This window comes from Bubalus kerabau, chromosome 10 (genome assembly GCF_029407905.1).
Source record: "Bubalus kerabau isolate K-KA32 ecotype Philippines breed swamp buffalo chromosome 10, PCC_UOA_SB_1v2, whole genome shotgun sequence".
Classification (NCBI taxonomy): Eukaryota; Metazoa; Chordata; class Mammalia; order Artiodactyla; family Bovidae; genus Bubalus; species Bubalus kerabau.
Window position 1 is genome coordinate 94,439,500 of NC_073633.1, and position 26,261 is coordinate 94,465,760.

The 26,261-nt window shown below is 50.3% G+C and overlaps 1 protein-coding gene across 10 annotated transcripts in view; it reads left to right on the forward strand.

The window, feature by feature from the left end:
• The first annotated feature begins 483 nt into the window (after window positions 1-483).
• LOC129621864 (neurexin-3-like) overlaps window positions 484-26,261 on the forward strand; it is a 300,739-nt gene continuing 274,961 nt past the window's right edge. For all 10 annotated transcript variants that reach the window (XM_055538781.1, XM_055538783.1, XM_055538780.1 and 7 more), the window contains exon 1: window positions 484-795. The gene's annotated coding sequence lies outside the window, so the exon portion shown is untranslated. The remainder of the gene's footprint in view (window positions 796-26,261) is intronic.

The following is a 26,261-nucleotide window of genomic DNA, read 5'->3' on the forward strand; positions in this document are numbered from 1 at the left end:
TGTCCTACTTATAGCCCTAACCCCCATCAGAAGCACAGAGGTTGCCGTGACTTTGCAAGGAAGAGCAACTGCTTGGGGGAAACTGAGGCACACTGGTGGGTCAGGGTCTTCTCCACTCCCTCAATCTGCAGTGAGACACGTCCATCTTCAGCAGTGAGGAAGTGGCTTAGTCTGCTGAAGCTGTAAATGGAGATTAAGCCATAGACGGGGATTTTTGTCTTCAATTCTCGCTCCAGCTCTAGTGAAGAACCTTCCTAGGCTGGGATGAGCGGAGACATGAGCTCCTGACACGGCCTTCCCGTTGCAGGGGGGCTGCAGAGTGCCCCTCCCTGATGAGATCTCAGCTGTTTGCGAAACAGTCGGGGAGGAGGTGGTGGAGCCCGGAACCAGGCAGCCCGCCTGTCTCTTTAAATGCTGGGGTCTGTGTAGGAGAGGGAGGGGCCGGCTCTGGAGTGCGTGAAATTCCTGGGCTCCTCCGGCAGTCTCAGGCTCAGAGAGCAGCCCTACACATCTCCTCCTGCATGCAACTCACTGAGAGGGAGAGGCGAGCGTGTCCTCCCCTCTCGCAGCCGCCAGCATCTCCAGCCACCAAGGACCTGCTTTTTGCACCTCCAACACCCACTCCCTTCTTCCCCACCACTCCCTCCCAGAAAGAGAGAGAGAGAAAGAAAAAAGGAGACAGAAATATTCCGGAATTTGAGCCTCTCCAAAGAGGAAACATACCCAGCAAACTCAGTTGATTAAACATCAGACAGACAGACAGACAGACCCCAAATCTTCTGTCCAACTGGAAAGGTAAGATCTGCGGGGGAGAGGAAGGCAGGCAGGGTGTGAAACAACTCAAGCTTCTTGTTCGTTCTGGGGAAGAGGTTGCTCCTGAGAGGGTAGAAGTTTTCAGTTGGGAGCGACCAACCTAGATTTTTTTTTTTGAAGGCTGGATCGGAGAGCCTTGGCTGACCATGGGAATGGCTTTTCAACTGCCTTTCTTTTCCTTCAGTTTCTCCTAGAAGTTGGGTCTTTTGGCTCCAGATGTTGAAAAAGTCAGAGAATGTTTTAGATTTTTAATCTTTTGAAAAGTCTTTCTTCTATTTGCATGGATTGTTAGTCTGAAATGATGTGTACCTATCACCTCATTTTGGGCAGGTACTTTTTTTTTTTTTTGCATTTTATGACCACCTCCCCCCCCCATTATTATTATTTTCTGGGGAAGGGGCTAGATCAAATGAGAAAGAAAAGAAGGGAAGCTCTGAGGATCACAAGAAGACAAAATTGAATTGAGACAGGGATTTCCCTAGCTGTTGAGGAATTGAAGGGTGTGTGTGTGTGTGTGTGTGTGTGTGTGTGAGATATTTTTTGGAAGGGGTGTGAGGAGGTAGATCTTGAGTATGAAGATTCAGGCTGGAGTCCTGTTATTTTGTTGTGGAGGTGGGCATACTCACAGAAGGTGAAATAGGGAGTGTGTGTGTGTGTGTGTGTGTGTGTGTGCGCGCGCACTCCTGTTTGGATCAGTTACAAGGGAATCTTCCTCCTCTGCCTTCCATTTGTTTATATTAATGATTTAGTAGCAGGCTTGCCTGAAAACTTCCACTCTGTGTAAGCACTGTGGGTTTTGCAAGCTCTCAGTGACCTTAAAGCTTGGTTCGATGTATTTTTTACTAGGCATTGTGTTGTTCCCAGAGTTTTAGGTCTTTCCCTCTCTCTCTTTTAACCAGAAAACTTAGCTGCTCTAGAAACATCATCCTGATGACAAGGGAAAAAAAATCTGCTTCCCCCCCACCTCCTATCCCTTCCTAGGCCAGTGATGTAATACCAACCTATGGGCTCGCCTGCTTTGCAGGTGACTTACCCTGTGATTACTTGTTAAAAAAATAAATTTCTCCCTTCCTCCATTAAATGCATTCTTCTTTGGATTTGGATGTAGAAATATCGTCATGCAGTGAGAAAATTATATTTTTGATTACCATTACTGGGGTTTAGGTAAAGTAGGATTCCTCTTCCCTGATCATTATTAAAAAAAAAATTTTTTTTCTTTAAATACAAAGGTCAGAGATCACCCAGAGAGAGCTAGGTTAGGATGGAGCAAGACAGAGTCAGACCAACTAGGAGAACTGGGAAAAGGGGAACGGTCATTTTCCGTCTTGCTCCGGTCATTCCCGCTTGGGGAGATGGTTTGCTTTTACCCCCATGATCCACCCTAACATTCTTAATTCTTCCTTTGCCCTGGGTCCTGTAGATGGCCCTGGAGGGAGAGCAAAGCTCCTTGTCACACCTGGGGGATTGTGTAGTTTCGGGGGTCAGATGACCGTTTGCCTTTGTGATGAAGGTTCCAATGGAAATTTGAACTCCCAGTGCGCTGGGTGACTTAGTACCCAGGATAGTCTATCTGGGGGCACCTGGAGGTTAGGTCTGGGGAGCCCGAAGAACTAGCCCTTTATGAATTTGCCGTTCTGGGTAGAGCCTCCCTTCGTCGTCCAAGGGCTTCTGCGTCGCCTTTCAAGTTAAAATGGTCCTGCTGGTTATGATGGGCAAGTTTACCTAAGGGCTACTGGGTACGTGGCTGAAGGATAGAGGGGAGAGAGGGAGAGACATAGCAAGGCTGGTTTTTCTTTTTTTTTTTTAATCTTCTGGCTTAATCTGCCTAAGTCATATTGGGGCGAACGATATTTCAAATGGGTGCTGGTTGTGCAGAGACATTCCTATTGTTTGATTTTTTTCCCCCCTTGGTTGGGGAGTGGAGAGTAAGGGCTCTTGGCCCATTTTCTGCAGCCTGGGGTTCATCTGGCGAGTCAGTCTTCCTTCTGGAAGAGGGGGAAAAGGCTGGACGCTGGAAGTTCGCTATTAAAGTGAGCAACAGGGCTGGGTTAATTTTTTCTTTTTTTAAACAACTGGACTGTGCGAATGCCCTTTTCTGGAGCTTTCCGGCCCTTTCTAGTGAAATAATAATTTTCCAAAATTGCTTCCTAAGATGAGGGGGGCCAGAAATCAAAGGGATTCTGGATTTTGAGAGACAACTACGTCTTTGCTTCTCTGGTAGCTCCCTGTTATTCATTATTAGGGGGTTGACGGAGGGCTGGCCTCCTTTTCTGGTTGATTTTAATGCTGCGTTTCTACTGAATATGTTGATGATTTGCTGCTTATATAAGGGAAAGGATGTATCGAGGTGGTTTGAGGCTTGGGGTTTTGAGATCGGCTACTGAGATTGGGTGGCGGTTGATGTATTTGTCGATGTGCATGGTAGGAAGGTCTTTTCTTTTGGGTGGTGGGGGATAAGGGGATGGTTGGAAAATGGTAGATGAGATGCTACAGCAAATGGGGACACGAGGAGAGACAGAGGTGAGCTCGAAAGTCACCGGTTGGCAGAATTTCTGTCCTGTATCCCCCTTTCTCTCCCTCCTAGGGGGGAAAAATCCATTATCTCTAAAAACACATTATTCTTCAATTGGCCTTTTAGAGAAAAAAGGAGAAGGAGGGGAGGGGTTAATTTGGTGAGGGGGCTTGGTTGTAATTAGCCCACTGCTGCAAAACTGAGATACGGAAACCCATCGGCATCAGCTTTGGGGGCGCAGAGAGGCAGCAGAGGGATGGGGGACGGGTTGTCAGCCTCGGATGCACAGTGGAGCGGTGGGGTTGGTGTTTGGGTATTGTGCGTGTGTGTGTGTCTGTGTCTCTGTGTGCATGCAATTTTTTCCACCCTACCACCAATGTCCCCTCCATCCTCCCCCAGGTCTGCCATTCTCTTGCTTCCATTTGCACACACCCGCTCTCCCCTACCCCTATTTACCCCTCCCCCCCTTTCCTGGAGTCCTTTCTGCCTGGATGAGAAAATTCTGATTCTGATGGCTCTGCGGCTCTTTTTTTTTTTTGCAACACAACAGTGGTGCGATGGCCTTTCCTACATGCCACACGGATGCAGCCTTCTGATAGGAGCGCTAAGTCGGCACATCTACACACGCACTTTGCACATGCTCTTGCACACACACACACACACAACACACACACACACACACACACTCCCACAGTCTCAGGCGATCGAGGGCTTGGTTCCGTTTGGTTTTCCGGCTCTCCCCACCCCTACCTCCACCATGGCTCCTCTCCACCAGTCTTCATACGGGAAACGCAGTCACGGTACCCCCGTCTTCTCCCTACACCGCCCTCTGCTTTCTTCTCGCCATCCTGCTTTCCCCAAAACTGTGGTGTGTCGCAGTTCATGGGATTAGCATGTTGGAGAGTCTTTGGGGGAGGGGACGTCATAGGAGGAGGACTGGAATGGGGGTAGATGACATTAATGGTTTTTTTTTTTTCCCCTTTTGCCAAATAAGCACCCGGTGATAATGATCCAATTTAACCATCCGTGTAATATATGTTTGCGGCACACTGGAGGAAGGTTACCCGGAGAAAGCGGAGTCTGGACTGGGTTACCTCTGGGGAGACTTGATGCCTGGACAATAGAGACACAGATACCCGCCCCCCCCATCTCCACACACACATGTGCATGCTCCCACACACACACCCCAACACACAGCTCTGCTCGGTGGCCTGTGTCAAGCCAGAGGGCACGGCAGAATCTCCCAGGGTTGTCGTGGTTCGTTGAGAGGCTGGAGTGATGTCTTTGTCCTACCCAGCTCTCACTCTCCCGGATGATGTCTGATCTTAAATTTCTGGGTGGCCTTTGTGTGGCCTCGTGGTTGGGGTGGGGGTGGGCGGCGCTGGAGGGGTGTTTGTGTTTTGTCAAATGCCCCGTGTGCCTCCAATTGGACAACCTGGATTGTCAACATGGTGCGTGAGGTTGGAGCGGGGGGCTGCCTGCCTGTTTGTGCTGCGTGAGTGTGCTTGTGGGATGCGGACAGTGCGCCTGGCTCTGGGGAGGTGTGGGGGTGACGCTCCCTGACCCTCACTCGTGGGGAGGACGGCAAAGAGCCGAGGTGTTCGGTGGGGGAGACAGGGCGATGGAGTATTCCAGGGAGTTGAGAAGACTGGAGGGGGAGAAGGCGCTCCGTCTCCGGCGGGAAGCCTCGTGAGCCAGCCCGGCTCCCTGGAGCAAGCCCGTGGGTGGGTGTGATCATCGTGGATGACGGGTGGGCGGATGCCGACGGGGTGGGGGGGGCAAGGGACGAGGTGGGCGAAATTGAGGGTTTCCCTCGCCACCTCAGAAGCCCCGGACAGAGCGCAGAGATCGGCCCTGCCCTCCTGGGCACCAGCCACCCTTGGGCGGCTCGGCCTTGTGGGCGGAGGCTGCAGCCCCAGAGAGCTGCAGTCGCCCTCCTCCGGGATGGCATCTGAGCACCCCCGCCCCCACCCCATAGGCTCCTGGGCTCCGGCTGCCTTGACTACCAGACGCCATTTTCCCTTTTCCTTTGGCTAAAGGTGTGTCTCTCTTTATTAGCAATTATATATGAGATGGGAAAACATTTTTCCTAAGAGAGAGAGAAAAAAAAATCCTTGGAGCAAAATGTTGATTGTCGGATGTTTCCTATGTCCACACTCCCTTGCCAGGGCTGACCTTGAGCCGTTAGGGAGAAAGGGTTACGTCATTGCTGGAGAAAGGGGACAAATGAGGGGTAGGATGATGACTCGGGGGTGGATTCTTGGGCCAGACACCCAGAGGAGAAGGCTCTTGGGATCCCCCTGCTGCGTTCCCCTTGTATCAGCCTTGAGTGTAGATGGGAGCCTTGCAAAAGTCGAAGCGTCGCTTCCAAAGCTCACTGCCTAGAAATTCGCAGGCCTGATGCCTGGGTTCCTGCTGCCATCAGGCCCGGCCTCCCTCAAGCACGTATCTGCTGGGGGAGGGACCGCCAAGCCTCGCCGCAGCTCTGACCCTGGAGGGCACCCCTGGCTGCTCTGCAGATGGCGAGGTGTGACTGGGCTGGCCACAGGTGGCAGTCCCGGGCCTGGGCAGGGCTCTGCAGGGCTCTGCTCCAGTGAGTCCTCCTTGGAGAGGCCTCGCCTAAGGGGCCGTCTGAAATAACCCCCTCCCCGATTGCCTGGCCCCTTTCCAGCCCATTTTTCTGCCTTTAATTCTCATCAACTACTCACCACCTAACGCTCCAATACCCACCAGGTGTTAAGGTAATCCTGTCTGTCTCCCCCTGGAAGCAGGCTCCATGAGGTCAGGGTCTCTGTTTCTTTGGGTTCGTTGCAGTGTTCTCAGTGCCTAGGACATTTTCTGGCATGTCAGAGGTGCTCAGCAAATATTTGTTGATTGGCAGAAAGAACCATATGGATTTGGCGTTGGGGGTTCTAAGCTTGGAACCTGTCTTCTGGGAGAGCTGAACTTTGCCTCTGGCTGTCCCTGCCTGCAAGTCCAGATCTGCTAGAGGGATTGCAAAGTGCAATGTCCAAGTCCAATAGAAAGGTCTTCTCCAGGCCCGGCTGAGTGACGCTGCCTTCTTCACGGTCCCACTAATGCTAGTTGGTTATTGTCATCAAGTTGTAGTAAGAGTAATCATAGTGATATGGCTACCATATCTGATGTGCTTAATATATACCAAGTTCTGTAAAAGTTTCTTTCTTTCTTTCTTTTTTTTTGCATTCAGTATCTCTGTTAATTTTCTGCACAGCTCAGTGCAGTATATAGTCGGCCGTCTGTATTCATGGGCTCTGCATCCTCGGAGATGGAGGGCCAACCACGCTGCATCATTTTATGTAAGAAACTTGATCATCTGCAGATTTTGGTATCTGAGAGGGATCCTGGAATCAATACCCCACAGATACTGAGCGATGACTGTGCTGTTAAACCCTGCCTTTGACAGAGGAGGAGACTGAGACTCAGTTGAAGTAAGAAGGTAAAATGGCAGATCAGGGATTTGAACTCACATCTTTCTTATCCCAGAGCCCAAGCTTATGAGCCTTCTGTTATACTATCAGAGGTAGAAGGGAGATGAGCCATTATCTCATTCAGAACTCTCCAACACAGATGAGAAACCTGAGGCCTAGAGAGATTCAGCGGCTTGTCCAGAGTCGTATGCCAAGTCTGATGGAGAGACAAAGCTGGAATCCAGGTTTTCTGGCTGTCTGGGCCGTGTTCTTTCTATACCATCATGCTGGGTCTATGGGACACAGACTCTTTCTCAAAGAGAATGGTGCTGGAGGCTGCCTGAGATGCCCTCTGAGTTGTCCTTCTTCCTTGGACAGAGTGGGGTGGGCTTTGTGAAGTGAGAGGGAGTAGGTGTGCCTTTAATGGGGGCTGACTATTCCTGCAGAGCTGGAAGGAGAGTAGGGGGAGGCTAGGGGCTGTTCTCCAAGGTCATTAGAGTCTCTGGGTGCAGGTCAAGGTCATGCCCTGAGTGTGCTGGAGGAAGAGGCCCCAGTGGGGGTGTTCCGGGTCCTCAATCTCATGTAGCTCTGCCTGTTGCGGTCATGCTCAGATGCAGCAGGGGCTCCATTCAAGGTCTGGATCCGAAGACCCGGCAGCTTGTCACCTTCTCCCAGACTGCCTAAGCCCTTCCTTCTCAAGAAAGTGAGGTGTGGGCACAGACACTAGCCTTGCTGTGTTTCATCTTCGTTTCCAGAGGCTGGCTGGAGAGTGTGAGGTCATGGAATAAGGGGAAGGGCTCTTATTAGTCCCTGTGCTCCAATCCTAGGCTTGGACTTGACCTCGACTCAGGAAGAGGTTAGACGTCCTAGGCCTGCGTGTGTGAGTGTGTGTCTGTCTGTCTGTCTCTCTGTTTGTGTATTTTGGGGCTGGGGAGTGGGAGACCAGAGCAAAGTAGACTCTGAGAAGCTGGGAAGCCTTACCTTTGCCAGGACCTTGAGACGGGATGGGAAGCTGTTTTTGTGTGACTTTGAGATGGGGTGACCAGTTGCTCTGGTTTGTAGAGAAAGGCCCATTTAGGGCTTGGTCCTAGTGTAATTATTAGCTCTCAAAAGTGTCCTGGTTTGGATGATAAAATATACGGTCATCCTTCTTTGGGATGACATCACCCACTTTCTGTTCTTGAGATAGAGAAAAGGTGTGCCAGAAAGGGAAATCAAATATTAGGGCAAGAAGGTGCCTGGGAGAAGAGCCTTCCCCCAGAGGCACTTCCTCTTGTCCCCAATTTCTAAAGAATTAAGACCTTAATCTCCTGACTACTCCTGCTACCAACACGACAACTACTAACCTAACTCCCTTACTGCAACTCTTTCTGCTAGCCAGCGTTTGAGTCCTGGCTGTTTGCCAGTTACTATGCTAAGCACTTGACATGCATTGTCCCAGTTAACCTTTCCACCACATTGTAAGATGGGTACTCTTGACATTTTGGTAAGACAAACAAGGAAACTGAGCCCTGAAGAAGTTAAATAACACGGGCAAGGTCATGCAGGAAGGAAGTGATGAGATCACGTTCAAACCCAATGACCTGCCTCCGATGCTCTGATATTCACACTGGGTCACAGCACGTCTGTGGGCCAGTCCTCTGGTCCACCCACCCACCCCTCCATGTCTGAGAACTTGAGTCTGGGAGCTGACCTGCTTGCTGGGCTGTTGGATCACAAACCTGGGACTTGCTGAAGATGCTGCTGCCGCTCAGTGGCATGTTAGGCTTAGGGACGGGAGGCTGCTGGGGGTCTTTCTGATGGCCCTTGAGAGACTCTGTTTCCTGTGGTGACTCAGTTACCTTGGTCAGAAGAGGGAGCTGAGGAGGGAGGCTGTGTTGTTTGATGTATGATGGTGGTGGGTGGGCAGAAGGCAGAGAACCTGCACCCTGTCTGGCTCTGCTTTGCTCTGGGGCCCTGATCCCTGATGGGCCACACTCGTCCTGGCCCTGGCAGTGGGGCTGGCCCCCAGTGGGAGATTCTGGCGAGTGGACAATCGGCTAGCACTTGCTCTTGGCAGAGCATCGTGGTCTGCCGTATTTCCTGTAATGGGTGGTGTCCTCTTTTGTCTGACAAGGAGGCTGTTGATCAGGAGGGTTAAATAGCTTGTCTAGGACCACACAGGGAGAAGTCGCAGACCTCTGACCCAAGCTTGGATCTGACCCCAGAATTCCTACTGTTTCGGAGTCCTTGCCCTGCCTGCTATGCTGAACCCTGGAGCAGAAGCGGTGAGAGCTGGAAGGTCTGAAAAGGGAGGCAGAGGAGGAAATTCAGGTGTTCAGATCAGCCCCTGAGTCTGGGGGCTGAAGAGGGCATCTGGGGCCCATGTCCTGCTCAGCCACCCCTGGGTCTTCTCCCTCCTCCAGCCAGGGGAAGACAGCCGCTGAACTCTCAGCTGGATGAGTGCTGGTTCTGGTCTGGAGGGAAGGGGAGATGGGCCCATCCACACCTTGCAGAAGTCCCGAAGGAGGTACCTCCTTCTGTAATCATGTCAGATGTCTGTTAGTCACTTAGTCATGTCCAACTCTTTGCTACCCCATGGACTGTAGCCCACCAGGCTCCTCTGTCCAGGGAATTCTCCAGGCAAGAATACTGGAGTGGTTTGTCATTTCCTTCTCCAGGGGATCTTCCCCACCTAGGGATTAAACCTGGGTCTCCTGCATTGCAGGCAGATTCTTTACCATCTGAGCCACCTGGGAAGCTGTGATATATGCAATGACACCTGGTTCCCTTCCTTTCCTGTATCAGTGTCTGAGGACCAAGGATAAGATGGGACAGGTGATCGCTCTGCCTAGAGACTGGAAGGGAGGATACACAGTGGCGGGAAGCTGGGATTCCCTGGCTGGAGGACTCCAGGGAGAAGGGGGAATTTTTTTCTTGGTTGAGAAGCAGGGAATAGGAGTAGAGGATTTCTCTCACTCGTGGGATGGTCTGTGGCCCCCAAGCTGAGCTGCATTAGCTTCATTGCAGTCCCATAAAGACTGTGTTTATTTTTCCAATAATGTGTTAATTAAACATCGATTTCCAGGTGGAAGAAAGGGAATTGGATTGCCAGAGCTAAATGGAGGGAGGAGGATGGGGAGCTGTGAGAGGGGCCCAGGCTGGAGTCAGCATTCTTCAGCATCACCCCAGGAGGGGTGGCAGGCAGGCAAGGCTGCCTCTTCCCCTGGCCCCACATTTGGAATTTTCAGCTCCCCGAGAGCCTTTAGGAGACACCTTTCCTTCCCTTTGGCTGCCAGAGCAGATGGAGTTGGCTGAACCTTGATTCAAGGGGGGAGAAGCCACCATTCTTCACCTTCTCTAGTATCCTTTTTTTTTTTTTTTGAGTGATCCTGTGGCAGGTCTTGTGTTTGGCACTCTACGTAGGTTAGCTCGTTGGTTTTTAAAGTAAATGCAGGAGTAGTATTTCTTTATACCCCCACTTTGGAGATGAAACTGAGGCTCAGAGAAGTTAGGTAGCAAATTCAAGAGCAAAGAGGTGGGCAAGCTTGGCAAGAAGAGGGGGGCCCTAGAAGAGTATCTGAGATCAGCAGAATAGCACCAAGGATCCAAGCCCCTATAAAGGCAAAAAGGAAAAGAATGAAGCAACAGAGAAGGACTTATTTTATCATCAGCTAAGACGGGTGGAGCTTTCACTGTGTGCCAGCAACAATGGTAAATGCTTTGCATATACAGTTGTGAGGATGCAGTGAGCAAGTGTTAAATAATGATATTCCCATTATAGAGAGGAGGGAAGTGGGACTTGACGAGGTTACCTGACTTGCTGAGGTTGCAGAGCTGGTAAATGGTGGAGCTGGAATAAAAATTGGGTAAAGAGAACTTGGGGACCTCTTTGCAGCCTTGTTCTTTTGACTCATACACACTGAGGACACGGATGCCCGGTCAGCAAGTCACCTACAACTTCTGGGAGACAGAGACTTGGGTCTTTTAGGATGAATTCTCTGACCAGATTCCGAGCCTCAGAAATCCCAGTCTTGCAATGTGAACCACACTGTCTATTTCCTTCTTCGCCCATGACCTCTCAGGCCGAGCCTCTGGTAGGTAAAGGCTCTTCTGGGTGCTTGTGGTATTTGGAATCTGCATTAGTGAACTGGGTGGGAAGGGTAAGTTAGAGCAGTAGTTCTCAGACTTGCCTGCATGTTAGAATTACCATATTAAGATCCTAGACCTATGCAGTCTTATACTGCAACTCATACCAATTAATCAATCCTTAGGGGTAAGACTCCAGGATCAGTATATTTAGAGCTTCCCAGGTGATCCATCAGACCTGTAAACTGGTGATTTAGAATAGCTGCTTCAAAGCAGCTGTTGGTAGAATAGGCCAGTTTCTGTTTCCAGAGTTAGAAGTGCAGAAGTAATTGGTTTCACATACCTAGTATCCAGTGGGGCAGCCTTTATACTGGTCAATTTTCTTCTCATTGGAACAGCAGCTTTTGGACTTTGGTATGCATCACAATGCCTGGGGAGCTCTTACAAAATGCGCGTCTTCAGGCCCCACTGGAGATCTGATGGAAAAGTTCTAGGGTGGCCCAGGAATCTGCTTCAGAAGCAAGCACCTTCTGTGGCTGGGTGAGGTCGTGATGCCCGGGGCCAGCCCTGGAGTCTCCCTTGTTTCATGCATGTGATGTCTGTGCATGTGAAGAAGCCCTCTCTCTTTGGAGAGGTGGAAAGGTGAGGACAGGGGCTGCTTGTGGTCGCCTGTTGCTCCGTGAGGCCTGGTCTCCTGGGCTCAGGGCTGGCTGTCCGTTGCTAACACGGGAAGGCCTGCTCTCCTGGCCGGGTCCCCACTACCCAGGTTAGTGTCCTTGGTTAATGTCCTGCATGCAAGCTGCCCTGAGGGAGTAGAGAATGGTCCCATCCTGGAAACCCTGCAGCCTTCCTTCCTGGGTTTTAACAACAAAAAAATCAGAGTAAATTTCTGGACGACTTGAGGGTTGGGGAGTCTGTCAGCAAAGTGCCCTGAGTCCTCCCCCAGGATCGGTGAACAGCTTCTCTGGGGCTCATTTTAAACTTTTCTTCCAAAACTGTCAAAAAATAGAGAATGGTAAGAGACTCTCAGAGCTGGAAGGGACCTTGGTGATTATGCATGCCAGTATTAATGTTCTCTTCATTGACTCATCCAGCAGGAGTTTATTAAACACCTACTATATCCAGGCACTGTACCAGGTGCTGGGAATACAGCCACATTCAAGAGAGACACTTGGTTTGTCCCTCGTGGAACTTAAACTTGGGTGGAGGGAGCAAATATTAAACAACACAAAGAAATATGTAATTAGAAATGATGAATGCACTGAGAGTTATGGAAAACTAATTTAGAATGATGGGATCAAGGGGGGAAATGATAGCTAAAATTTATTAAGTGTTCAGTATATGTAGATCCTGTTGTCATGGTTTCACATGTATCGCTTAGTCCTCACAATGAGTCTTGGAGGGAGGGAGGTACGGTCATTATTGTTCCCTTGTCATAGATGAGGAAACTGAGCCATGGCGAGGTGTCCAGGCTGGAACTAACACTGAGGTCTGTCTGACCGTCCGAACCCTCTCTAACACCCCATCTCTGAGTGGGGAGGTGGCTTGGAAAAAGTGATGTTTGCACAGAGAGCTGAAGGATGAGTTGGGGGTGAAGAAAAACCAGAGAAGTTAAGAAAATGCTGATAATCTTGTCCTCATATGGAACTCTTAGATGCTAAGCACTGTGCAGAATACTTCATGGAAATTATCTCACTGAATGCCTGCAACAGCTTGGAATAGTAGGAATTCTTATTCCCTTCTTTGCAAGCTAGGAAACCAAGGCTTTGAGAGGTCACGTTCACAGACGGTGGACACTCTGAATCCTGCCCTGTTTGGGCTTCTTGCATCTCACCTGTTGGGTGTGCTAATCATGAATGTGGGGGTGACAAGGGGGATTCCTCCAGAGCCCTCAGATCTGCTTGTCCTGGGCTGAGGAGAACCAGAGGAGGGAGAACGCAGGTCCTAGCTGGGGCCTGGCTGCCCCTCTGTGCCGTGAGCCATCTCCAGTTTTCTTCTCTCTGGCAAGAGCCCCAGGCCAGCCTGCTTCTCGGTCTGTGGGTCCAGGAGCCCTTGGCAATGCTTGTCCTCCGTCTCCTTCCCTCCTCCACTTTCCAGCCTGCCTGTTGCTGATTGGTGAGATGCTTGTCACCTGCAGTTCCACCCTCCCTCCTCTGTCTGGTGCCTCTGTGAATGCCGTTCCTGTGTGTTCATCTGAGGTCCCCTCTGCCCTTGAGTCATGTGGTCCCCCTGGGCCATCTTGAGCTGCTCTACACTGGGCAGATGTGAATCCAGGTGGGAAGAAGGACAGGGACTTGGGCTATAAACGTGGTCTAGGGCTACGAGAGAAAGAGACAGGAGATAAGAGAAGAAGGAGATGGGTTAATGGGTCATTGATAAAATATTAAATTCCTGGAAAGCTTGCCAGGACATGAGAGTTCACGTCTTCAGCCTGACCTGCAGGTGAGTGAGCCTGCACAGGTAGACAAATGCCCATGAGATGGAGGCTGGATTCACTTCCAGGGATGGCAGGATGGTTCTGGCAAAGCAGGGGGAACACCAGAAGTGAGCAGGCTAGCTTTTCATCTGCGTTTCTGCTAGCCTTGGAGCAATGGGGCTTGCCTGAATGCTGGGCTCTGACTCTGATAAGGCTAACACTTGAAGGCCATTGCTTGACTCCCCAGATGCCTGGAATCAAGACACAAAAGAGAGGGCGGGGAAGCTTTCTCTGAGAAGGGGTGGGATGTGTGGGAGGGAAGAAGTTGGCTTGTGTGTAGGTTGCGAGTTTGGATGACAGTCACTCTTCCGTTTTTTGTATATGTGTAGGCCCCCCCCCCCTTTTTTTTTACAACAATTAACTCCTTATAAAAGTGCCTTAATGGTTTTCTTATTGCAAAATATTGTATGTTCATTAGAGAGCATTTAGAAAATACTGGGGGAAAAGCCCCCTGTAAGTCCCCACTCCAAAAATAACCAATGGGAAAATTTCGATATCTATTTTTCCAGCTTAACGTCTAAGCATCCACAATCTAGAGTGTGCTGTTCTGTTTTTAAAGACGTTCATTCACTCATTTAACAAGCACCAATTGAGTGTCCGCTCTGTACCAGGCCCTGAAATCACATTTTGGAGGCTGTCATGCTAGCTCGAGATACACTTAAAGATGCATCGTGAGCACTTTCCCACAACAGCCACTCGTGCTGTTGAGCTTCCAGATTTAGATTTGGGGTGTAATGAGGCAGTTGGCAAATTCTGGCATCTCAGGTCTCATGTCTTAAGAAGGAAGGGAAGATTGCTGAGCCTTTATCCTCAGCACAGAAGGCAGGTGCCGTGTTAGACTCCTTGGGAGAGAAAGTGTTCCTTTCTCTAGGCAATAAGGGAGGGACAGAAAAGGTTTGGAGGGTGGGAAAAACCCCAGCCCTTTAGTGTTAGAGTGGTGTAGGAGCAGAACTCTGGAGGTGGGATGGAGAAGTCTCTGCATTTGGCAGCGTTGAGGGCAAGGAGGACACTGCCTGGCTCACACTGGCTCTTCTGACCACCGAGCCACATCTAGAATGAGGTCCATGTAGGTGCACTGGATCCATCCCGGCCCAGGGCAGGCAGGAGGAGAGGCGGAACGAGAGAGTAACCACAGTGGATGCAGCCAGTCTTCATCTGTTGGCTCTGTGCTCCTGCAGACTTTGTCGTGTTTCAGAAAGAAGGGGCCAAGAATCTTTTAGGGAAGCCGGAGGGTTGGTGCTGCTTGCAGAATACTTCAGAAGGGCCTGTAGTTTCCCAGGTAGAGCCTGACGTGCAGGAACCGGTGTTCATGTTTTCTGGATTTGAGTTTTTATTCCTTTCTCAGCGTGGACGTGCCTGGCGCCTCCAGGATCAGTTTTGCTTGATAGTTGCCTTCGCAACATCACCGTTTTCTCAGGGACCTGATGGCTTCAGAGCTGCTGTGCTGGTTCCCATTTATGTTTAACTGGCTCTTACTGGGCTGTGACTTGCTCTGGACCGTGCTTGGAGAATTAATTTGCTTTAAGTCCGAAAAGTCAATAGGATACTTTCTGTTGCTGTTCCTTGACATGGAGGTAGAAGCCTTTTTACTAGGAGATCCCCCGTGAGCTGGCAAAAGGGGACTTTTCTGACTTGGTGATTTTCCTCCAAGTGGGAGTCTGTATAGGTAGCTGAAAATTGAGCTAGAATATGGGGGATAAAAAGAGCAGGCTGGTGAGGGCATGATGCTCTCGGGATTCAGGATGGTCAAATTGCTCTGACTTGGCTTTGGGGGGAACCCTAGCCTTGGGGCAGAAGAGCTGTGTGTGAATATTAGCTTTGTCGTTCATAGCCACATGGCCTTGGACATGCAGCTTTGACGTTTCAGAGGATGGCTTTGAAGGACCTCCTGTATGGCAGGGCTGGCTTGGATGTGTGATTGCTTCTGGATCTGAGGTGGCCCTAAAGTAGCAGGGAGAATGGAGCTCTAGGTCTCTGAGGGGCTGCTTTGTGCTTGCACTGTGTCTAAGCTGCTCTCTTCATGTGCTCTCCAGATCCTTATGACGGCCTCTGAGGCAGGTAGCAGTGTCTTCATTCCATTATTGAGATAAATGGAAGCTCAGAGAGGTAAAGATGCTTACCCAAGGCTTCTCGGCAAGTGAATGAGGTGTAAATCCAGTGGTTTCTGACTTCAAAGCCTGCAGTGTCCTGAGTATCAAGACTTGGCAAGGGAAGCATGAGCTTCAGGGTCACACATGCAGATCTAGGGTCAGTTCAGTTCAGTTTCTCAGTCGTGTCCGACCCTTTGCAACCCCATGGACTGCAGCACGCCAGGCCTCCCTGTCCATCACCAGCCCCCAGAGTTTACTCAAATTCATGTCCATTGAGTCGGTGATGCCATCCAACCATCTCATCCTCTGTCATCCCCTTCTCCTCCCACCTTCAATCTTTCCTAGCATCAGGGTCTTGTCAGGTGAGTCAGTTCTTCGTATCAGGTGGCCGAAGTATTGGAGTTGCAGCTTCAGCATCAGTCCTTTCAATGAATATTCAGGACTAGGGTAACTCTCTGCTTGTTATTCACTAGCTAAGTATATCCTTCACTTCTAGTGCTTCACTTGAACTTACAACCCCATCGTGATTGCTACCCCAGGGCTACTTCAGAACGAGAAAATCCACGGGTCCAAGGCAGCCCTGGAGCATAGTAGGTCCTTTATAGTTGTTCTCTGAAGCTTCAAAGCCAAGTGTCCAAGGGCATAGGTGTGTTGATAATAAAGCTAATATTCAAGTGTCATTACCTATAAATCAGAGGTAATAATGTCAGATTTATAGTTGGGGATGGCTCAGAATCAAGTGGCCTCTCTGAGGTCATCTAGGAGTTGGTAATGTGATTCAGCCGGGGTCAGAACCCTTGTGGTCTAACCCACACTCTTTCCCCCTTTCTCTGCTACTTTGTGGTCCTGCCTGGTATAAGGGAGCCATAACCACTGCAGTAACCGTGCTGATACTCATTACTTTCTGTTGGTTAGATTCTGCTAATAGGAAGCTTCTGGTGATGGATCAGAGAGGCAAGGAGGTTTTTGTTTTTTATCTTCTTCTTTCCCTCCTAATATGTCTCCCAGGGTTTTTTCTTGGGGAGTAGGAATTGGTGAAATGAGCCTAGGGCTAAGTGGAAAGGTGAGCTGTTAGCAAATACGGTTTGGGGGCATGTGGGGTAAGTCAAAGCAGGAGGTGAGAGAAATCATCAGATGGCTGGGTAGAACATGCTGGAATCTTTTGTGTGTGCTGTGGATGGAAGGGGACTCACTAGGGGGTAGTGTTGGGGAACTTGGGCTCACTGTGAGTTCTTAGAATTTTCTGAAGTTTGTATTCAGTAAACTAGTATGTCGGGAGCACCCGTGTTGCATGACTGTGCTCCTCACACCCTGTAAGGTTGATATTGTCACCCTCATTTAGGGGTGGAGGGATTAAATTACTCATGACTCCAGGGCTTCCCTTGTGGCTCAGCTGGTAAAGAATCCGCCTGCAAATGTGGGAGACCTGGGTTTGATCCCTGGGTTGGGAAGATCCCCTGGAGAAGGGAAAGGCTACCCACCCCAGTATTCTGGCCTGGAGAATTCCATGGACCGTATAGTCCATGGGGTCACAAAGAGTGGGACACGACTGAGCGACCTTCACTTTCACCCCACCCAGTGAGTCTCTGAACCAGGATTCAAAACAGGGCTACAGGATCCAAAGTTTTTTCATTATAGAAAACTTTTATTTGAAAACCTTGCACTTTCTACATGTTTCACAGACTCTTAAAAGATTCTGGTCTATCCCCACCCTCTGATAGGTGAGGAAACTGAGGCTTAGAGGTCAAATGATTTGACTAAGATCCCACAGTGGGAGGAACCACTTTGAGGTCAAGGTCACAATATCTCCAGGTAATGGTTACTACAAGATAAATAGCAGACACCTGGAGTGTCTGCCCAGGCAGGAACTGACAAGAAGTGATGGGGCATTAGGGCCACAGTGCTGTAGGCTTGTGTTTAGAGCCTGATCTCGGGTCTGTAGGAAGATTAGGGACAAATCAGGAAACCAAGGCAAATGCCCATACATAAGAACTAGACATGACTTTGGGCCCTAGATGCTGTGGATGCTCAGGCAACAAGAACAATTGCAGATCTCCTAAGGAGGTAGGGCTTAGCTTACTGAATTGGGAAGGTGCAGGGTGCCACATGCCTTGAGTTACTGGCCCTGTGGTTGTTATTATCTGGATTTCTTAAGGCCTGATACATGGTCTCTGGAATCAGACTGACCCACACATGAATGTGGGTGAATCTGTTCTCGAATACAGACTTTGGTCAAGTTACTTCCCCTCTCAGAGTCCCAGGTTTGTCATTTATAAAACAAAGTCATAGCCACGCCACTGCTTAGTTGGGAATATTAAGTGAGGAGTTGTGGGTTGACCACTCAGTTTAGGGCTCTCAGAATTAACTATATGTCTGGTCTGAACCTCTCACTTGAGCTCAGACTTGTATACCCACCAGCTTGATCATAAACTGCCTATTTGTTTAATACTATTTCAACTCAAATTGATATGCTTTAACATCTTTTGATCAAACCTCCTCTCCCCACCTGCTCTGCCCAGTCTTCCTCATTTTAGAAGTGGGCAAGTCCAACCTCTTAGTTGCTCACCCCGACATACTTAGGACTGTTTTTGATTCCTTCCTTGCTCTCTCATCCCATGTTCAATCTATCAACCAAGCCTGTGGCCTCTCCCTTAAAAACAAGATCCAGAATATATCCAGACTTCTTATCCCAGTGGTCCAAGCCACCAACACCACACCCCCTCACCTGCAGTACTGCAATGACCTTCCTACTGGACTCCTGCTTCCACTCTTGACTCTATACTTTATTTCCTTCCCACAGCAGGCAGGAATGATCTTTAAAATGAAAATCTGGTTATGTCATTGCACTCAAAATTCTCCAGTGGCTTCAAGTGCCACTTGAGTGAGCCCCGGAGTCCTAAGTACGACCGGCAAGCCCCACCAGATCTAAGCTCAGCGCCTTTCTGCCTTCCTCTCCTCCCGCTTTCCTTTACACACGTGCCGTTCCAGTCATACTGGTCTCCTTGCTGCTCCTTGGACTCAATAAGCCCAGTCCAGTCTCCACGCCTTTGTTCTGGCTGTTTGCTGGCTGTTTCGCTTCTCCAGGTCTCCGTGGAAGTGAACCCCATTGGACAAGCCTTCTCCAGCCACCCTTTCCAGAACGGCCCTTCCCTCCCCAGGACGCTCCTCCTCCTCTTTATCTTACTTAACTTTAACAGCACATGTTACATGTGTGTCTGCTCGGCTCTGTGTCTGTCTGCCCCAATAGGACCTCCTCACCCAAGGGCGGGCTGGAACTTTGTGTTGCTCACAGCTGGCACCTCGCAGGAGGGAAGCACTCAGTGAACGCCCGCCGGGTGAATGAGCACCCTCCTTCCTGCTTCCATGGCTCAGGCCTCTGGTTACAGCGGGCCACTTCTCGCCTAGTCCTTGAGGGTCAAATGAGAACAATTCATCATCCTTAGTTGTCTTTCATGAACGACCTTTACAGACAAAGCCTGGGACTTTGGGAAGCAACTTGAAATTTTTTCTCATTTTAAAAAGGAATACATGTGGCCGTGTACATTACGGTGGGCGTGGCGGGGAAAGCAAAATTCAGTAGATGGAGAAAGCCACGAAGAACATGAAGATCAGCTGGGATCCCTCCTCCCAGACAGGGCCTCTGTCACTGTCAGGGTACCCACCCCACAGACTGTCCTCCGATGCCCAGGTGCTCTTTCTTGCAGAGAGGATTGAACTGGGAGGAGTGGGTGACAGAGGAAGGATATTATTAAGGAAATGGGTAGCAAGATGACAATGACATGAACAGTGTTGTCTGGTGGACAGGGGTGTGACTAGAAATTGGCAGAATTCGGCCTCATCAGTGGCTCTCTTTCATATATTAAGAAAGCCGCTTGTTTCTCATCAGATAAGGGTCTCACACAGGGAAGAGGAAGAGACACCTCAGGAAAGCTACAAGGGAAATTCATTTCCCTTTAATTTGGTTATTTTTCAAAGCATCTTACTTGGATGGAGCTTTCTTTAAGGCCGCAAGAACTGTGTGTTTCAGGCCCAGCGGCGTGCTAACTGGGGTTGGTGGGGCTGGGCTGGAGGCTGGGGACTTCCAGCAGTGGAGGGACCCCTTACCTGGGGTCAGGAGCTTTACCTACAGTAGTTACCGCACTTCATTCTCATGGCAACCTTGTGCGTGCGGTGAGTTGTGAGTTGCCTTTTATGGATGAGAGCACAGAGGCTTGGAGGGGTTGAGTGACCTCTCCAGGTATACCTCTCGGGAGCAGCTTGTGATCCAAACCCCAGCTGCTGGACTCCAGCATCTGTGTCAGTAACCACAATGAAACGTGCTCCTGGAGCAGTCGAAAATGACAGGTGGGAGGGCCAGCATGCAAGTGCGTTAGATGGAGCTGTGGGAGGAGGCTGGGGGATCTGCCTGCCCCCAGAGTTGCTCTTCCATGTGGCCAGATGAGAGTCTGGTTCTATGTCTTTGACTGGACCAGGCAGGTCCAGTGTTCCTGTGATGGCATTGGAAATTTGGAGGTGGTACCACCCATGTGAAATAAAGAGGGCCATCCTGAAATGGGCATGACAGGGGCCCCAGGTGGCCATCCACGTCACTCTGCAGCTCAGGACTTTTGTGGCAAGGGACTCCCTACAGATGAATGTGGAATTCCCAAAATTTAGAGTAAATGGGGATCTTAAATCACCCCTTCTCCTCTCTGAGCTGCGTGTAAACTCTAAGTATCCGGCCCCAGGGATGGGGACTGGGGATGGGGTTGGGGGTGGGGTTTGTATTCTTGAAAAGCATACCAGTGTCAGGGAACTGAGGTGCAGAATCTTAAAATCCTGGTGGGGGCGGTCCCATGAGGCCCCAGCAGAGGGTCTGAGTTACAACCCTGCCCTCTTCTGCGGCTGGAGCACAGTGTATCTGTGTGTGCGTGGCCGCAGAGTCTGTTGCTGTTTGGATATTGTTACCCTGCATAAGGGCAGGAGATGGCTCCTGGGAATTAACGCTGCTCAGATGTTAAACCGATACGTCCACTCAGGTCTTATCCATAGAGTGAGGAGATACCTGTGGTTTCATTGCCACTCCCAAGTCTTGAGACCCAAGCAGGAAGGAGGAGGAGAGGAATTCTTCACTCAGGCGGTGGTGTGGGGTTTGAGGTGGGCTGCTTACTTATGCTTTAGCTGAATAGGAAATACTGAACTCACGGTTGCCCTGCAAAGTAGCCTGTCTCTCAGGGAAGAAGTCGACCCCTGGATTCCATTCATTCAACAGATCTTTATGGAGCACCTGCTGGGTCCAGACACTTTGCAAGGTGCTAGAGACGGAGAGGGGGCAGTGGTGTGGGCGGCAGCTGGCAGACTTGAGACATGTTTTGGTGGTGCCATTGACTGGGGTTGATGATGAATTGGATCTTGGAGGGAGGGATCAGTGTGGGGAATGACTCCCAGGGCGCTGATGCGAGTAGCTGTCAGAAGCTTGGCATCAGCACTCCTCTCCTGGGGAGGGTGGAGTGGCTCCAGATTGCTAGGGAAGATTTCACATGTTTCAAAAGGGGGAGGGGTAAGAGAAGCCCTGAGAGGTGTCAGCCACGGAGCCTGGACTTCTGCATTTTTCTTTTCCCCACGAGAAGTTGGCATGCACCAGTATTTCCCAGTTCCTCCTCAATCCACCCAATGCCTCCTACCTTCCTGATCTCCCACCTCTATTTGAAATAAGAATATGAAGAGGGGAAATGGACTGACAGAGCGTTTACCCGCCTAAGGGAAACTTGGGAGAGTCTGTTCAGCTTGGGACCCAGGAAGGCAAAAATGTTCAGGTCCGATTCTGATAAAATAGGTAACATTATCACAGATGAGTCCAGCAGATAATCTTTCAAATAACCATGAAATGGTGGAATATTCATGCTTAAAATGAAACTCTGAACCTTGTTTAATTTAGCCCTACAGTTTAAGGATACACAAGCTGAGGCTCAAAGAGGTTAAGGATAGTGTGAAGTCACATAGCAGCTTGGTATGGCTGGACCTTGGGATACAATATACTTTACGAACCATAAAGCTAGAGAGAAGAGGTCTGAAAAACAACAAATGAAGTGGTCTGAGAGTCAGGGCGGTGTCATTTAGGAATTGCAGGCTACTCCAGGAACCCACTGGAGTGGAAGTTAAGGACCCCTGTCCTGTAAAAGAACTTAGCTTCACCAAGAAACTTGAGTGTTAAGCAAAAATGGGACTGAAAGGGGTCAAGGATACTGCTGAACTGGCTCAAAGACAGAGTTCAAGGTCATCTGTCAGCCTTTGCCCTTGGGAAGCCCCCTCCCCAGGCCCTGTGATGTGTGATGGCTTGAGAGCCACTCTCTCTGTCTGTCTATCTAGTGCTTATTTTCTGTAACTAGCCCTCAGGCCAATTCTTTCCTTCTGCCTTTGTATTTTGCCCCAAAGGGATGGAGCGGAGACTCAGCTCATGCTCTAGTCCATGGAGATAATGCAAACTGGGTTTGGGGCAGGGGCGTGATGCCCATGCCAGTCTGTCTCCTCCCAGTGGCAAGGGTTTTCTGGGTGAAATGGGCCAAGTGCAACGACAGATGAACCCCGCTGCAACCTTGCTTTGGCATTTTGATAGGCCATGTGGTGTTTGAGTGTAGACAGCCACAGAGCTTTTCCTTGCACTTAAAACGGAGGTTCACACCTGCGTTTTTCACATGTTGGTCCCGCAGAGTTGGGAGAGGGGCAGGGCTGTGAGTTCTGACTGGTATCTAGGGTTTAGGCTCAGCCTGAGGGGAGGGAGCCCCCCGGGGAGACCCCCCCGCCCCCGCCCCGTGCCATTGACCTCCGATGTCTTGCCTTTCTGAATTGTGGGGCAGCTGTGGCTGAGTCACTCAGAATGTAGGTGAATGTGTGGGCAAGGTGAGGCCCTGGCCACCTTTGGCCCCTGGCAGTCAGAACCTGGCTTGGGGTGGTTGGCTGCATGTGGCAGGGGGTAGGGAGGACAGACACATCCGCCACGCTGGCCTGGGCCCTTGGGCAGAGTGGGGAGACACCCCCGCTGGTGGGTTAAGAGCAGGAGAGTGTGAGACATGCCAGAGGAGCAGAGGGGCTCCAGAGATGAATGGCAGGGGGAGGGGACCGTAGTTACAGAGCAGGGTGGGGTGCTCTAGTGTCCTGGAGCGACTCTCTCAGTCCCCATTCTGGGTGATGCCTGACTGGGTCTGCATTCCAGCCCCCAGCCCTCTCGGGGGGCCCAGCCTGGAATCTACACCCTGGATGATGCTGACCCCTTGGCACTGGTCTGAGCGCCATTTGTTTTTGTGTCTGATGTGCAACGTGTGCAGATGCGGTCATGGCTCAACTGATGACCTATCTTCCAGAGCGCTCAGGGGATCCTGGGAGGCTCGGTTGCTCCGATATTTCAGAGGTGTTAAGAAGCTCTTGGTGGAGATTTGCGCAGAGAGGTTAATTATGGCTGCTCCCCCTTCTCTCCCCCCATCTCCAATCTGGTAACCTTGGCTCAGTTTGTGTAAGTTTTAAATCTCAAGCTGAGATAATATTTAAGGACTATAGTTCTCAAAAACTGAGTTCACAGGAAAAGCAGGGAAAATGAACATGAAGAGGCTACTATGAGTCAGGCACGGCGCTTGGCACTTTCATGTACATCATCCACTTGTATCTTCACGGTGATCCTGGAGGGTGTTCATGGGTTCATTCATTCATTCAGCATTTGTTGAGCACATAGTATCTGCTAGGTAGCATTCTAGGCTCCAGTGATACAGCAGAGCTGAGAGCTAATCAGTTTTCTGCTCTTATTGAGCTGAGAATCTAGTGAGAAGAGTAATAGACAATAAACACATAAAAATTAGACAATTTCAGACCGGAAGTGACCACCAGGAAGGAAATAAAATAGGATAAAGGGCAGATGGGTTTCTTGGAAGGGTTGCAGGGAGGATGACATCTAAGCTAAGATCTGAGTGATGAGAGAGCCAGGGGAACGCTGTGGGTGTGTGTGTGTGTGCCTGCCCCACACAGACCAGCAAGTGCAGGTGTCCTGGATGGGCGGGAACTCAGCCAGCATGAGGAGAAACAGATTTGTTTCCATCCCTTTCCAGATGAGGATACTGAACCTTAAAACCTAGCTTGTCCGTTAGCAGCCAGCTAACTGGGGTGGCTTTCCCTTCAAGCCTGTAGTCTTTCCACTGTAACTTGCTGCCATCAGTAAATGACTGTGTTCATTTGTACAAAGTCCTTTTCATGTGTCATCTTATCCCATCCTTGTAAACTCTTGTTAGCCCTATTTTACAGATAAGCAAACTGAGACTCAAGTCTCTTATCCAAGGTCCCAGCTGAAAGTCGGAGAAGCTAGGTCTCAAACTTGGGTCCATACAACTAGCAGCTGTACTTAGTCACCATAAAACTGGATGGTAGATTTGGTACCTCTGGGCCAGGGGGAAATTTCTTCCACTTTTAGAGATGAGATAACTGCCCACTCGGAAGTTTGGTGCTTTCTCTATGTCACGCAGCCAGAAAGTATGGGTGGGGTGGCCTGATACTCCGCTTTCCCACCCCCTGGGTAGGCTCCTTCTGCTCTGAATACTACCTTTGTCCGTGCAGGGTGCCCAGGGGGGGCTGCTTTGAAGTGTCATCACCACCTGGGACCTACTTGCCACTGTTTGGCAGAGGATTGATTCCTAGTCTTAGGTGTGGGCTCTGTGAAAGGTAAATTTTCTGAAAATAGCTGAGCACCTGTTATGGCTTAGGAATTCCACTAAGCACGGTGAAGGAACATGAGGTGAGCTGTTCGGTTCATCTCAGTGATGGGAAATAATCACCCAAGGGTGCCAGAGACGCTTGACCTCATCCCCCTTCTTGTTGTGCTGGAGAGAAAAGACAAGTCAGATGCTGTTCTTGCCCCAAAGGATCTCACAGTCTAGTTGGGAGGAAAGGGGGATTAATACAACAGTAAAATGGTGTAGTAGGACTCACTTATTCATTTACTAAGTCACTGAGCGTTGAGTTTCCACATAGGCCAGGTACTGTGGCAGGTGTGGGGGCGGGGGTACAGTGGTGGAAAGGGCCCATAAGTCCACTTCTTCATGGAGCTTACACTGTGGGGCGGGGAGGGAGAGTGAAAAAGAGGTACTGAGAATCCGAGTACAAACTGGGATAAAGCTATGAAGGAGGGGTACGGGGAGCTGTTTGCCCCTAATGGGAGGTTCATCTGTGTTAAGTGCATCGGAGAAGGCTTCCTTCTCCACTGCATTGGAAGAAATGCTTTGAACTGATGGGTGAGTTAGAAGGTTCTGATGGAGGCAGCCACAGGTAATCAGAGGGGCTCCAAGGAGGTCACTCACTTAGCCTGACTTGGGAGTGATGGTCAGGTGCTGACACTCCACTCATCCTGAAGGAGTCTGCCCGGAGCTTTGGGACTGGAGGCTGTGGGCATTGGGAGCTGTGTAACCTACACACACATGCATTTTGGCATCACTCTCAGCCATCTCCTTAGAGACCTTTCTGCTCCGCCCACAGGAAGCTGAAGAAGTGTGGCAGTTGGCTTCTGTCTCCAGCGTCTGTTCTCTAGCACTTTCCTTTGAACTTTGCCCACAGTGCTGTGCATGCCAATGTCAGGACATCAATTATCCAGTAGGCCTCGGCCCTTGCCCAGCCGGCCTGTCTGCTCAGTGGCCGCCATGCATAATCGATACAAGAGGCTGCCACGCTGTGAGCTGGGGTGCTGGAGAAGGCCTTCTGTTTCTGTGGAGCTCAGCCACACACCGGGTCCCACTGCCATGCCCCTTCTCCTCACTTGCACTGCCTTCCACCTAACTCTGTGAGGCTGCATGGCAGGATTTTGCAGGTTGGCCACAAGTTCCTGCTACGGCCCCAAACAGTCATCTCCAGCAGCTGGGGAGGTGCTTGGTTGTGTCTTGGCTCAAGAACTCCTAGGCCACTGGCAGGCCGCGGCTTTCATGTGGCTCTTCCCCTTGCTGTTCTTGGCACTGCTGGGTCTTCTGACTACTACTGAAGTGTCCAGTTCTTGGCAGACAGGCTTGCAAAGAGACGGCGTGTGTTCCCCTGTTTCCTTCTTGGTTGGGTATTGACCAGGTGGGGCCTTGGTCTTACCTGCCCCTCTCTTGGTGAGAGGAGCTGGGTTGGCCCTCACATGCCCCTTTCTGGGGTATCCGTGACCCAGCATTATCCCTCTGAGACGTTACTGGAGTCATTTCCTTCCCATTGCTTCCTCCTCTCCTGGCCAGGTCAGGGAGGAGAGGGGAAACTTCTGAAACACCTCCAAACAGCAGGAGATGTGGTCGTCTCATCTGACACCTGCTCCCTTCCATCCCATGCTATCGTCCATCCCCAAACGTTGACTGTATGGTTAGAGAAACATGATCTACCATATAGCTCCTCCAATCCGGAGGAAGGGACAGTGTCTCCAGCTAAGGAGGAAATATGACTCAGATTCAATCTCTGTTCCACTTTGAAGAGCCCTCAGACCAGGCTCACTCTCCATACTTAGCGTTTGACTGCTGTTCTGCCGGTCAGAAATCTAAGGTCTTGGCACAACTCTGGGTGGGGAAGTGCTGGGCTGGGTGGGTTTCTGCCTGGAACAGGAATTTAATTATTTTCTTCTTTTATTCCCCTCCCTGTTTAACCCCACCTTGTTCTGAGAGAAGCTGCCCTTCCCGTCATCCTTGTTGAGTGGACGGAAGTCCTGCTTCGTAACCTGGGACTCTGCCCACCTCTACCCTGCAGACGTGGCTTTTTGCGCTGAAAGTGAGCCACTTTGGCTGCCCAGCCACTTCCTAGTTTGTGATCTAGAGCTTAAAAAAGACACGTCAGGCTGAGGGTTCTGTTCCCTTGGGAGTTTGAGATTGGGACACTGAGCTGGCGGTGGGGGGTTCCTGAGC